Raw genomic sequence first — 13,896 nt, forward strand, 5'->3', positions numbered from 1 at the left:
GATTACTGTAACTGTAGACAGATCTTCTTTTACCTGTTTTCCTGTCGAAAAGTCCTTATGACAGATGCCACTCTATATCTGCTAAGATTTGGCTGAACTCTCAGTCCAGCCTCCCTCAGCGTCAATCCGTGGTTCACAACATGGTCCACTAGTTTTGCACGAATGTCATTTGATAAGTTTGGTCCTCTTCTTCTTTGTGCACGTTCTCCTCCTGCTTCAGGTCTTCCTCGACCTCTGGCTTGGCCTCTGCCTCTTCCTCTACCTCCTTCTCCTCCTCTGTGTACTCCTTCTCTCACCCTCACTCTTCTTCTGACTCCTTCCATTTTGGTTGAAGGCAGGTGAACCTAGCTGCTGCATTTTTATAGTGCTTAAACCTGATTGGTGTGTCTACAATTTAGCAATCATGTGTTTGTGCACCTGATGGCTGTGTTTAACAGATTGGCTCATAGGTGTGGTAATTTGACAGTCAGTGCTTTGGAATTGCAAGGAAGTGACATCATGATATACTTCTGTGTCTGATGTATACAAGTGTGTTTAGTGTTTTGCAAATCACTGTGTGTAATTTTTTGCAAATAGTGTGAAGCTGACAATGTGCTTACAGTTGTGCAAATCTAGCCTTGTGTTTTGCTCCTTGAGTGTAAGGTTTTGCTAATTGTGGGAAAAGTTTAATTTTAGTGTGTAAGCAATCGTAAAAAACTGTAACACTACCCCCCACCTTCATTTCAATCCACCAGCAGGAGAGAAATGTACCTGTATGTGATGTCACATCGTTAGTTGCCCCCTGTCGCAGACACTGCTTGCAATCCCTCCTGCCCCACACGCACCCTTCACTCCTCCAGGTCAGTCTCCCTTCAGCAGCCCTGTAGCAGACTAAGAACTATGGGTTACAGGGCTTTCAGTTGCGCTGCTCCGCGGCTGTGGAACGCACTTCCAGACACTATTAGGGCTGCATAGTCTCTGTCCTCGTTTAAGGTACAGCTCAAGACCGTGATGTCCAGAAAAGCTTTCATGGACCATTTTATGTCATTCATCTACACAAAATACTCCATAATGTCAATGTGAAAAGAAAATTCTACACATATTTATAAAAAAATATATATATAGTCGTTCCATAAGTATTCACCCCCTTTGTTTAGGCAAGACTAAAACAGAAGTCAAATGTGGCTTAACAAATCACATAATAAGTTATATTATTTCACTCTATGTGAAAAAATATGGGTTTACATGATTTTTGAATGACTACCCCTCAGTGGTGTAAAATACTTAAGTAAAAATACCTGAAAGTACTACTTAAGTAGTTGTTTCATAAACACGTACATGTTGCCCACCTGTACCAGTAGAAAAAAGTAATGGAATTACAGTATACAGTACAGTATATGGTTTCCTGTTCTTTCTTATATCTCAGATATAGGACAGACACTTCAGAACAAACTTTGTTTTTCATCAAATTATTGTTTTATATACATTTTTTGATACTGCAAGTGGTCTTAAAATTCAAAGTCAAATAGCAAAATGATCCTTGGTATGACCTTCTCCCCCGGCTTAGACTGGGCTTAATAATTATACTGTGGAGGATATATTAAACCACCCAGACACATCAAACATTCAGTCGTCCTTCTGAACTGAGCTGCAGGACAGGAAGGAAACTGCTTAGGTATGACTCTTCAATAATGATTAGGAACATTGTGAGGAGACTCCTAGTGATGGGTCGTTTGCTAGCCATTAATTTGGCTCCCTGATTTGCATACTGCTACTACTGCTTTTTGAGCTTCAAACTATGATTATTTGCAAATAAGTTACAAAATCCTCACGGAAGAAACAATAAATAGTTGGGAGAGCACGTCATTCTGGTCCAAGCAAATTTTTTGCAGGCGATCTAAGCATTTGGCCAGGTACATTATTTTATGTGCATATCATGATCTGACATGGTAGCCCACTTTTGTGGCTTTACATTAGAGATGTGCAAGTTTTTCATGGTTATAGGTCGATTTTCAAGCATTTTGAATAAAGAGCCTATTTATTATCCAAATGATTCGGCTCTTTAACGTGAATGGAGCCAAATGATGCGCCTCACCGAAAAGACCCGGAATGCCCATCACTAGAGACTGCTTAAGCCATTTAAACTGGAACGACCATTTCAGTAATGGGTGAAAATATTTGAACTGATTGGATTTGTTGAGAAAAATGTATGTCATTTATCTTTGTGTAGCATTAGATTAATCAATCATGCAAAAACACAGATATTAATAACTATTTTTTTTTTAATCTACCTGCAGTAGAGCATGCTGGGAAATATAATGATGATGATAATAATTATGGTACAAATTTGCCTTTTTAGGGTACCACCCCAGTGACAAAGTTCCTTTTAGGTGGCAAAAATGGATCTTTGTACCTTATGGTGGACATTAAGGGTATTGAGGGTAAACAAAATACATTTGTACCCTGGGAAACAGAAATGTACCCTCACATTGTACCTCCTTTTTTGAGACTGAGAGTGTGATGACTTTACCTTTATACTCAATATATGGGGTACAAAAATGTACTATTACACTCTTTATCCACACATGTACCCTAAAAGGTAGCGAACAGTACGATGTGAGATCATTATGTGTACCTTCGAAGGTACATTGTGTATTTTTATATTTTTGTACCCCAGGGAACAATACCGTATCCTTATTTCTATTCTGTGACCTGCCACACGTGTCAAGAACCAAACTGGTAATTATAAGTAATTACCACAGTTCTGTTTGCAGGAGAGATGGAGCAGAAACATGTGATATGAAGTGTTGTTTACACATCCATAAAGCAGCTTCCTGTATCACTGTCCCTGTTTCATTAAATGTCAAACTATTTTGAGCCAGAGACGGCGTATAAATATTGACACATCTGATCTGAGAGCGAGCGGGATGAGATGGGAATCGTTAATGTATTTTATACCTTGTTGTGTTTGCTCATCAACAATGTACACAGAGGAAGAGGGGATGCAGAGGGAGATGGATAAAGAGAGGGAGGTAGCATTGAGCTCTGGTATTATTAAGAATATAAGCACAGAGCTCATAGACCTTGTTTAGTCCTTGTTAGTAAAAATACATATTCAATCACTTGCGATCTGATGTAAACAATACGGCCTTGAAATGTGCTCCGTATCCCTATCAAGTATCCACATTGTGATGAGGAGGCTTATTATCGTGACTCATGTCTGGTTGCATTGAATTGCAATTTTGTAGGTGAAAATGCTTGAAAGTCTTCTGGCAAACATTTTCAGTGACTACTGGCTTATGGCAACAACAAAACAAGTATTTAAAAAATGTTATGGAGATTCTTCAGTGAGCATGTTTTTGAGGACTAGGCTTTTTAATCTGTGTATGTTATATCAATGGCTCTATGTGGGCTTGGTGACTTTTCATCTTAAACATTCCCTGATGAGTAGGAGGTCTTAGAAGACAATCTGCTGTGCATATCAGTTGTTTACAGGCTGAGCATTGGAATGGAGATAGAGGAGCTCAGAGTGGGGAAAGAGGAGATATAGTGGAGACAAGAGAGATGGATCGATATTGGATATGCAGCAGGGGCCACAGACATGTGAGCTGTGTGTGTGTGTCTGTGTAGGTGTGTGTGTTTGTGTGTGCGCACACTTGTGTCTGTGTGTATGTCTGTGTGTGTGGATACATGTCCTTGTGTGTTTGCATGTGCACGTGTGCGTTCGTCCGTGTGTTTGTGTGTGTGCACGCGTGTGTGCGTGTGTGTGTGTCTGTGTGTGTCATGAGCCTCTCACTCCACCGGGTTACCACCTTAATTTTCTTCCACTCTGCTCACCACTCTCTCTACTCAGCCTAACTAGCTCCACCTGTCCCTGCTCTGCTCTGCTCTAATTACTCTGCCAGCTGCGCTGCATTACCCACTACCTCTCCCAGTATTTAAAGCCCTGTCTTTCAGCTCTCCTTTGTCAGATCGTCTGCAAAGCTCACACCCGGAACCTGTTTGCTCGCGCTTCTGGCTCACCCTGGTTTTGTGTTCCCGGACCTGCCTGATGTTTGGATACTCTTCTGCCCCAGGAGATCCAGACCTGCTTTTTGGCCATAACGACTCCTGACTACTCTTCGATCCCGGTAACTCTGACCAGCCTTCTGCCTTGCTACTACGTATTTGGATTTCCCTTGAACTGTACTGCTGCCTTGTTTCATCCGCCCTGTTGTGTCTGTGTCTCCCCCCCCCCCAGGACTTCTGGACCACCCACCACCGGCTTCATAGGACGCATCGCTGCCACTGGGGGGGGGGCACAGACCCAGCACATTGGACGGGATCCCTGTTACCCCTGGAGCCTTCACTCACTCCCTACTTCCCTTTTCCCTTAAGTTTTAATAAACTTTCTGGTGTGACGCAATTGTGGTCCTCTGGTCGTCTGTCTGAACCGTGACAGTACGATCTGACCATTATGGACTCAGCGCACACTTCCCCCGACATGGAAACCGACGAGCATGAGCAGCAGTTCCAGCAGCAGCAACAACAACTCGCCATGATCATTCAACTCCTCACCAACCTTACCCCAGCCAGTCTGCCCACCAGCCCTGCCCCCGAGTTACCTGCCCCGGTCATTGCAGCCGCTGCTCCGGAACCCAAGATTGGAAACCCCGAGCGGTTCAACGGCGATTCAACCCAGGTCCGGCCATTCCTGACTAGCTGCCGACTTCAGTTCTCCTTGCAGCCAAGGACCTTCGCCACGGAGGGGGCTAAAGTTGGGTATGCCATCACTCACCTGACGGGCCGAGCTCGACTCTGGGGAACAGCAGAGTTCGAACGTCAAACCCCCGCATGTGCAACCTTCGACCTGTTTGCTGAGGAGATGCTGAAGGTGTTTGACCTGGATTCACCAACCGCAGAGGCGTCTCGTGAACTGTTCAGTATTCGACAAGGCAGACGTACAGTCGCAGACCATTCCATCGACTTCCGAACCCTGGCTAGACGAAGTTCTTGGAACACACCATCGTTGGTGGACGCGTTCTTCCATAGTTTGGCTGACTATATCAAGGACGAGTTGGTCTCCCATGAACTGCCTTCCACTCTTGATGAAGCCATCGCACTGACTGTCAGGATCGACAGAAGGATACAGACCCGTCGTCGTGAGAGGGGGCGCCAAGGTCCACCTACTACCGGCATTCGGAGAGATCCGACTGGGCTCCTGTCATCTACTGCCACTCACCCAGGTCAGCTTGATCAGTCTGAGCCTATGGAGATTGGGCGAGCCTCTCTCACTCCTGCAGAGCGCCAGCGCCGCTTCACCTCAAACCTCTGCCTCTATTGTGGAGGTGATGGACATCGTGTGGTAACCTGCCCTTTAAAGGGCCAAAGCTCACCGGGCATAGGGGGAGTCCGGTTGAGTTCAATGACCATCCAGTCCTCCGACCGCAAACCCCTGCTGCAAGTTCACCTCCGCCTCTCTGACTCAACTCACACCCTGGCTGCTCTGGTGGATTCTGGCGCCGAAGCCAACATAATGGACATCAAGCTGGCACGCCAACTGGGACTGGAGAACCTCCGTTTGACACCTCCTATTCCTGCCCGGGCACTGGACGGACACTTACTCGGATCGGTCACTCATGTCACGGCCCCGGTCTCGATGGGTCTGTCCGGAAACCATCAAGAAACTATCCAGTTTCACCTGCTCCCCTCTCCAGGCCAACCCCTCATCCTGGGTTACCCATGGCTCCGCCGGCACAACCCTCAGCTCGACTGGGTGACCGGGGTGATCAGGGAGTGGGGAGAGGACTGCCACCGAACCTGCCTGCTTGCTGCCGCACTACCCCCTCGGCCAGTACCTACTAACTCCGCTCCTGACCTCTCCAATGTCCCAGAATGCTACCATGGTCTCAGAGAAGTGTTTAACAAAGCAAGAGCCACATCTCTGCCCCCTCACCGACCGTACGACTGTGCCATCGACCTCCTCCCTGGAACAGCCCCTCCAAAGGGCCGTCTTTATTCGTTGTCTGCTCCTGAAAGAAAGTCCATGGAGGACTACATCAATGGCTCTCTGTCCGCAGGATTAATCCGTTCATCTTCATCTCCTGCTGGTGCTGGCTTCTTCTTTGTGGGGAAGAAGGACGGATCTCTTCGCCCCTGCATCGACTACAGGGGACTCAACGACATCACAGTGAAAAACCGTTACCCTCTGCCTCTGCTCACCTCTGCTTTTGAGTTGCTCCAGGGAGCCACTGTTTTTACCAAGTTGGATCTCAGAAACGCTTACCACCTAGTGCGGATCCGGGAGGGAGATGAATGGAAAACCGCATTCAATACACCAACAGGCCACTACGAGTATCTGGTTATGCCTTTTGGCCTCACCAATGCTCCTGCTGTGTTCCAGGCTCTAGTGAATGATGTACTGCGGGACATGTTAAACAAGTTTGTCTTCGTTTACCTGGATGACATCTTAATCTACTCCAGAAACCTGTCTGAACACACCCGCCATGTCCAGCAAGTCCTTCACCGTCTTCTGGAGAATTCCCTCTACGCCAAGGCAGAGAAATGTGAGTTTCACGTCAAGACAGTGGCCTTCCTGGGGTACATAGTGGCAGAGGGAAGTATCCAAATGGATCCTGCCAAAGTATCAGCAGTCACTTCATGGCCAGTTCCGGAGAACAGAAAGAAGCTGCAACAGTTTCTGGGGTTTGCTAACTTCTATAGAAAGTTTATCCGGAACTACAGTACCGTTGCTGCCCCTCTCACTGCTCTAACCAGCACCAAGCAACCCTTCTCCTGGACCCCAGCAGCCGACAAAGCCTTCAGTACCCTCAAGGTGAGGTTCACCTCCGCTCCCATCCTCCAGATGCCTGATGTGGACCGGCAATTCATTGTGGAGGTGGACGCCTCGGATGTGGGAGTTGGTGCTGTGATTTCTCAGTGGGCTGCGGAGGATAGGAAGCTCCATCCCTGTGCCTTTTTCTCACGTCGGTTGTCCCCCTCTGAGTGCAATTACGACATAGGGAACCGTGAGCTGCTGGCTGTGAAGCTTGCCTTGGAGGAGTGGCGTCACTGGCTGGAGGGGTCCACCATTCCATTTCTCGTTTGGACCGATCATAAGAACTTGGAGTACATCCGCACGGCCAAACGGTTGAACTCCAGGCAGTCCCGCTGGGCCCTGTTCTTCACCAGGTTTAATTTCACTCTGTCATACCGGCCTGGATCACGCAACACCAAGCCAGACGCCCTCTCCCGTCAATTCCAGAAGGATGACACCCCCTCCAAGGACCCTGTGTCGATTCTGCCAAGTCCCTGCATCGTAGCAGCTCTGACCTGGGCTGTTGAGGAACAGGTGCTGGAAGCTCTCCGTAACCAGCCAGGTCCCAGCACTTGCCCAGCTGTCCCCGAAAACCTAAGGTCCCAGGTCGTTCAGTGGGGACATGACTCCCGCCTAGCTTGTCACCCTGGCTCCACCCGCACTTACAACCTGCTCGCCCAGAGGTTCTGGTGGCCCTCTCTGAGAAAGGATGTACGGGAATTCGTCCAAGCCTGCCCCATCTGCAACCAACACAAGTCGTCCTGCCAGCCCCCAGCCGGATTGCTGCAGCCCCTGCCTGTGCCCAGACGTCCCTGGTCTCACATCGCCCTTGACTTTGTCACGGGGCTGCCCCCTTCAAGTGGCATGACCGTCATTCTCACCATAGTTGACCGATTCAGCAAGATGGCACACTTCATTCCCCTCCCCAAGCTCCCAACCGCCAAGGAGACCGCCCAGGTGGTCCTGGAACACGTCTTCCGGATCCACGGACTGCCAAAGGATGTAGTTTCTGACCGTGGTCCACAATTCTCCTCCGCTTTTTGGAAGGAGTTCTGTCACCTGCTGGGAGCCACAGTCAGTCTGACTTCCGGATTCCATCCCCAATCCAATGGGCAGTCAGAGCGGGCAAATCAGGAGCTCGAGAAGGCACTGCGATGCATGACTTCACGCAACCCCCACTCCTGGTCGCAGCAATTGACATGGGTGGAGTACGCACACAATTCTCTGACCTGCTCTGCCATCGGTATGTCCCCTTTCCAATGTGTTTATGGATACCAGCCTCCTCTATTTGCCAGCCAGGAAGAGGAGGTTACTTGCCCATCTGCACTTGCTTTTGCCCGTCGATGTCGCCGCACCTGGTCACAAGCCCGAGCCACACTCCTCAGATCCATTGCCAGCTACACTACCGGGGCCAACCGTCGGAGAATTCCTGCTCCCACCTACCATGTTGGTCAAAGGGTGTGGTTGTCATCGAAGAACCTGCCACTCAGGGTGGAGTCGCAGAAGCTGGCACCTCGGTTCATTGGCCCATTCCCTATCATAAGAGTGATTAGCCCAACTGCTGTCCGGCTCCAACTGCCTAATTCCCTGAGGGTGCACCCCACTTTCCATGTGTCTAAGATTAAGCCCATTCATGAGAGTCCGCTGGTCCCTGCTGCGCCTTGTCCTCCTCCTCCACGGCTCGTCGATGGTGGTCTGGTTTACACCGTCCGCCGCCTGCTTCGGTCCAGACGGAGGGGTAGGGGTCTCCAGTACCTCATTGACTGGGAGGGCTATGGACCTGAGGAAAGGACCTGGGTGCCAGCTAGTCGGATTGTGGATAGGACTCTCATCACCGCCTTCCACCAACGGCATCCTGATCAACCTGCAATCCGTAGGGGCCGCCCCAGAGGGGTCCCTAACCGTCCTGCCCGCTCGGCTTCCTGTCCTGTGCCTGATCCTGTCTCGGGACCTGTCCCATCTCCCGACCACGGCCCTCCGGCTTCCTCCGAGGATGAGGACGTTCACTCGGACCGTTCGGAGGAGTTCTAGCCCTCCTCCGGCTCCCCTCCTCCCGCCCGGCGTGGTGTTGCTCTTGGGACTTCTGGGGCCGTCCCTTGGGGGGGGGGTGACAGTGTGTGTGACAGATGCAAGGGATATGGCACGTTCGTTCCTCAGGGATTTTAGTTGTTTGTAACCAACCATCTCGCCAGGGTTTCAGGTGACACAATGTAAAATGAAAATGCTGGCACACTGTTAGTCAATTGGTCCACTGTATTCACTTCACATGATCATTCTGTTAAATTATTCCATAAATGTTGAATTCGTGCGGCAGTGTCAGAATCTGTGGAGATTGAGCTCATGCAAAATACTTTGTATCGCTAGAACGGTCTCTACAATGACGTAACACCGACATTTTTAAATATCACTGACCCCCCCACCCCCTCAGCCTGGAAATAGCTGTGTCTGATGCCGTCGTCCATGTCTGTTTTTGGTGACATTTATAAATGTTTCATTGGTGCAATATAAAACATTACATATGCCCATCTCATGAATCATTTGTGTTATGGATCATCGCTTCTGAGTCAAACCCTTGCTACTCTATAGCTCTAACAGGAAGTAAGAAACTCCCCAAATGGTACTTCCCAAATGGTACCCTATTCCCTATGTGTTGCACTACTTTTGACCAGTGCCCTATCGGTCCAGGTCACATTTTTTTTCAAGCCTTGGCACGTAACCATCCACTGCAGTAATTCACACATTTATAAACAACTAATTCATGACTCAAAACCCAAACTTAATAATAATCAGAGGGGGTGGCCCCCATTCCCTCGCTAATTAGTGAACCCTCACCCACGGAAAGATTGATCGCTGACTTCAGTAGCGATTTAAACCCAAACTATGCCATAAGCGAAAAAACTGCAGACATTGCAACAAACGCCCTCCAAAATAAACCATCAGGCGCAGGCCTTGTAAAGGTTCTCTCCAGTTTAGCCCTGATGTATGGCCGCCATCAGAGATTGACATCGGTCCAGTACTGCAGTGCACAGCAGAAGCACAAGCAAGAAACGGTTGATATGAAGGGACAGGTGGAGAGAACCAGGAAACCAATGACAAAAGCAGAAAATGAAAAGATACTGCTAGCCGAGGAACTTTGTTTGAAAACGGAACAATTAAAAGAAATGGCAAAAACATATGACGACGAACAAGCACAAACTCTTGAACAAAATCATCTTCTACAGGAAAAAAATCTTATTCTACTGGAATCACTCGATTTAGCCAAAAATAAATACGACGCAGTCCACGCCAAACTAGATAAATCTGACAAGTTATCTACAAACAGGGGCACGCAACTTGATAACATGCATGCAGTTTTGATGAACGTTACTCAAAGCAATAATGTTCTAGTCCAAATGCTGCAGACCAAAGGCGATCAGTTAATGAACACAATGACCAAGTTGGATGACAAAACAGCGGAACTCATTGAAGTCGCTGACTAAATGAATGATGAGAGAACCCAGGTGAGGAAGATGGACAAAATGATCTCTAAGCAAGCGGAGGAAATCTCATCACTGAATCTCTCGCTCCGCATTCAAGACCTCTACCTGTAAACCATGACAGATAAGTATGAAGCCGAACGGAGGAAGTGCGACACTCACGTGTCTAAGATAAGTACTCTTAGCGCCCAAGTGGACTCTGCTATGCAGCAGAATACCACCCTTAGGTACCAGCTGGAGGAACTCCAGAACAGTCACGCGCTACAGCGTGTCTACCCAACCAAGCAACCAAGCTCGCAACTGGAGCTCGGTACACAAAGGAGTGAAGACAACAGAAGTTTTCAGACCTTACCTCTCTCAGGTGTCCCTCAGTTTTTTCCTCTTGGCCATTCGGCACAGAGTAATATGGCGCCTCCTAGCCAACAAAGCCAAAGCTTGGCTTCTCCTCTTGGCCTTTCAGCCCAGAATTCCCCACAGCATGAAGCCAACCCTCCCCGCACACTTGGCGCGGAATGCCTTGACAAAATCATCAAAAACCTCTGCACCTTTGACCCCATTCCAGGGAAGCCAAACGACACTGAGGCGTTCTTAGCAGACTTAGCCTTACATGGCTATGCGAACGCTACGTGTGCTGACAGGCTTTACCTGTTGAAGAGAATGTTGAATAGACACGTGTCTAAAACAGCAACACATGCAAAACGACTATGCTAAACTTGGCACGGCTTTAAAAATAGAATTCAGTGGTTCTGCGACTCGCAAACACCACAGCTCGCTTGCTAACACTGTCAAACAAGCGCGGAATGAACACCCACAAGCATACTATCATAGGTTTCGTTCAGCTTACTTTGGCCTACTCACTGAAACAGGAATGGAAGAGCTATTACCATTCAAACAAATGTTTCTGTCGAACATGTATCCCAACTTCATTAACTACTTGGGCCCTACAGCCCACGTTGGTTTGCCAATCTCAGACCTCAGAGAGCTTGCGAGCACAGCTTTTGAGGCATCAAAAGTGAGCCGCGCTAAGAGCCCTGACATCTCGGTTTTCAATATTGAACAGGAGCAATCACTCCAGTTAGAGGGAGCGTTAGCAGGGATAGGAGCGTTGAGAGATGATGCACAACAACGGCATCTACCACGAAACCACAATACCAATAACCACCGCAGTCCAAATAACTGTAAAAGACGTCGCCAGCGAAATGACTACCACTACAATCAACCTGATCGCTACGTTCCTGGACCCTACCCACACAAAGTGTCAGGGCACAAGGTTAACAAAGGGTTCAATGACGATCAAAATGTAAAACGATGCTCTCTAGAAGTTCTGCTAATAGAAGTACAAAAGCTGATACAATTTGAGAAAGAGGAAAAAGATAAGTCACTATGACTAAGCGTGGAATTGCCGGAGAACAGGCGTTGTTTACGTCCTCCATTAGCGAGGACGTAAACAATCAAATTACCCCTGCTCTCACTAAAAACCCAATCCAGGGCCTGCTCAATCAAGAAACAAGCCCACGGGCTTTGACAATAGAGCTAGATACAAATGTTGTAACCCAAGAGGTAAACAACATCGCAATAGCCAGTTCCATTTAAACTCAGACAAGTCGATGTGTTGTCACCATGAACACAAATGACACATCACGCCATTGCGATCAATCACTCCACTTTGTGGGGAATATGACCACAAAACTCAACTCCGAAAGTCGCTACCTGGAAACAGTGGAGCTACCTGGATGACGGCTTAACCCGTGATGCGCTATTGATTCAGGCTCGACAATGTCGCTAATCTCTCAAACATTGTTCAATGATCTAAAAAGGGCTGTGAACCCAGCTAAACGTTGGTTAAAAACGGAACGATGCGACACTAAACTTCAAGGTTTCACTCAGACTACGTCGCCTCTCACAATGCGACTCATGCTGAAATTACACTTCCAAGACGTATCGCTTATTCACCTTGTGTATGTTACCAGCCTCGAAACTGAACAACTGCTACTCAGAGCAGACTTGATGGATCGTTTGGTCCCACTAATGGATTGGAAAAACTAACCAAGTATGGTAACAAGTAACCGTGTTGTCTCCACTGACCATACTGTCTTCTCCTAACGCTGGCTGCAACAGTCACCAACAAGGAGTATCTGTCGACAGGACCCCTTGGGAAACAGACCTTTCGGCACCTTTTGTTGTAGTATCTGACTCAAGCAGATATTACAATATCTCGACACATTCAATCAGCAATCCTGATAGACCACTCTTTTCATGATGTTGAGCCAGCAGTCTCTGTGAGTGAGAAACGTCCCTCCTCCTTGGAGTCATGTGATACTGTAGCTAAGATTAACTTCTCTTGTACTTCAGACACTTCCACAAGCACTGCGGCCATCTCAGGAATAAAAGCATCAACGTGCAGAGTGGACTCTGCTTCTGATGATACATTTTCTGCTTTGAGGGGGACTGAAACCCCTTACAATGAAACTAACAGCGTCAGTCCCGCCACTGACCCGATGACTCCAACTGGTGAAACACTGTGCAATATCGCAGAAAGATATCCTCGTCTCAGTTCGCAGGTTCTGGAACGGTTGCCACACACGGACGTTGTGGTGACTGGCAGGCCACGACAGCCACTGAGCATTTTGAAGCACAAACACCAGGAGATTTGGTTGAAAGGTTACAGCCAATCTCCTAACAACACGGCTGCTGACAACTCGTAGAAAGGGTCAGACTTTTTTGTTTGTGCCTCGGACACCAACCCCAACCGCTGGTGGGGGGGTCCCGAGACACAAAGGGGGGGAATACTAGCCCAGACCCATGATGAGCCTCGATGCCCATGATGCTCTATTCATGTGTTCTGGTAGGATAACATTTCGGAATAAATCGGTAGGATGGGTACCAGTACCAATGCAAGCAACAGTCAGTTAGAAGGTTAGAGACCTTTAACAAGTCGAATTGCCCTTGATAGCAGCGATAGATGAGGTAGTAGTCACCCAGATTGTAACACGTGGAAGGGAATCTCCAAAACAATCTTCTGATGGTTAACACACATGCCACTAATAAATAGAACCCTCCATTCAGGAGGATAGTTATTAGAAATCATAAACCATGATCACACCGCGTACTACTGGTTCCGTGCTTATAGAGTACTTCTGTCGTGAGGTTAACTCCTCCGTGGAAAACAATGCTATGAATAAGACTCCTTCATACCTATCGCCACTACAATGGTGTAAGACACATTGACTTGCAGTAAAACCGCTACAGGTCCCCTTGGCATATAGCTTGAGGTCGGCACCGATTCTTACTGACATGGAAATTATCTGATGACGTCAGACTCATTCTGACCAGGTTGCAGCCTACCAGGTTACTTGGTTTTCTTGCCCTTGGCATGTGCTCTTGTGTAAGCATAAACGCACATGCACAATGGAACATTTAATAAGGAGTTATACTAGGATTTCTTAAGGGTCCGAGCAAAATACCAGTCTTGGTAAAGTTGAAATAGACCCTGAAGCCCCTTTGACTCTACAGCTACATTAATCACCAGTTTCTTCCCAGAGGTCCATAAGTCATCCCTGTAGACTGTCCGAAGCTAGTGCCTTACAGCTGTAGCCTTATCATGTTGTTGTTAACTTAGGATAGTGCCCTAAGCAACACACTGCT

Source organism: Coregonus lavaretus (genome assembly GCF_964263955.1).
Source record: "Coregonus lavaretus genome assembly, chromosome: 38".
Classification (NCBI taxonomy): domain Eukaryota; kingdom Metazoa; phylum Chordata; class Actinopteri; order Salmoniformes; family Salmonidae; genus Coregonus; species Coregonus lavaretus.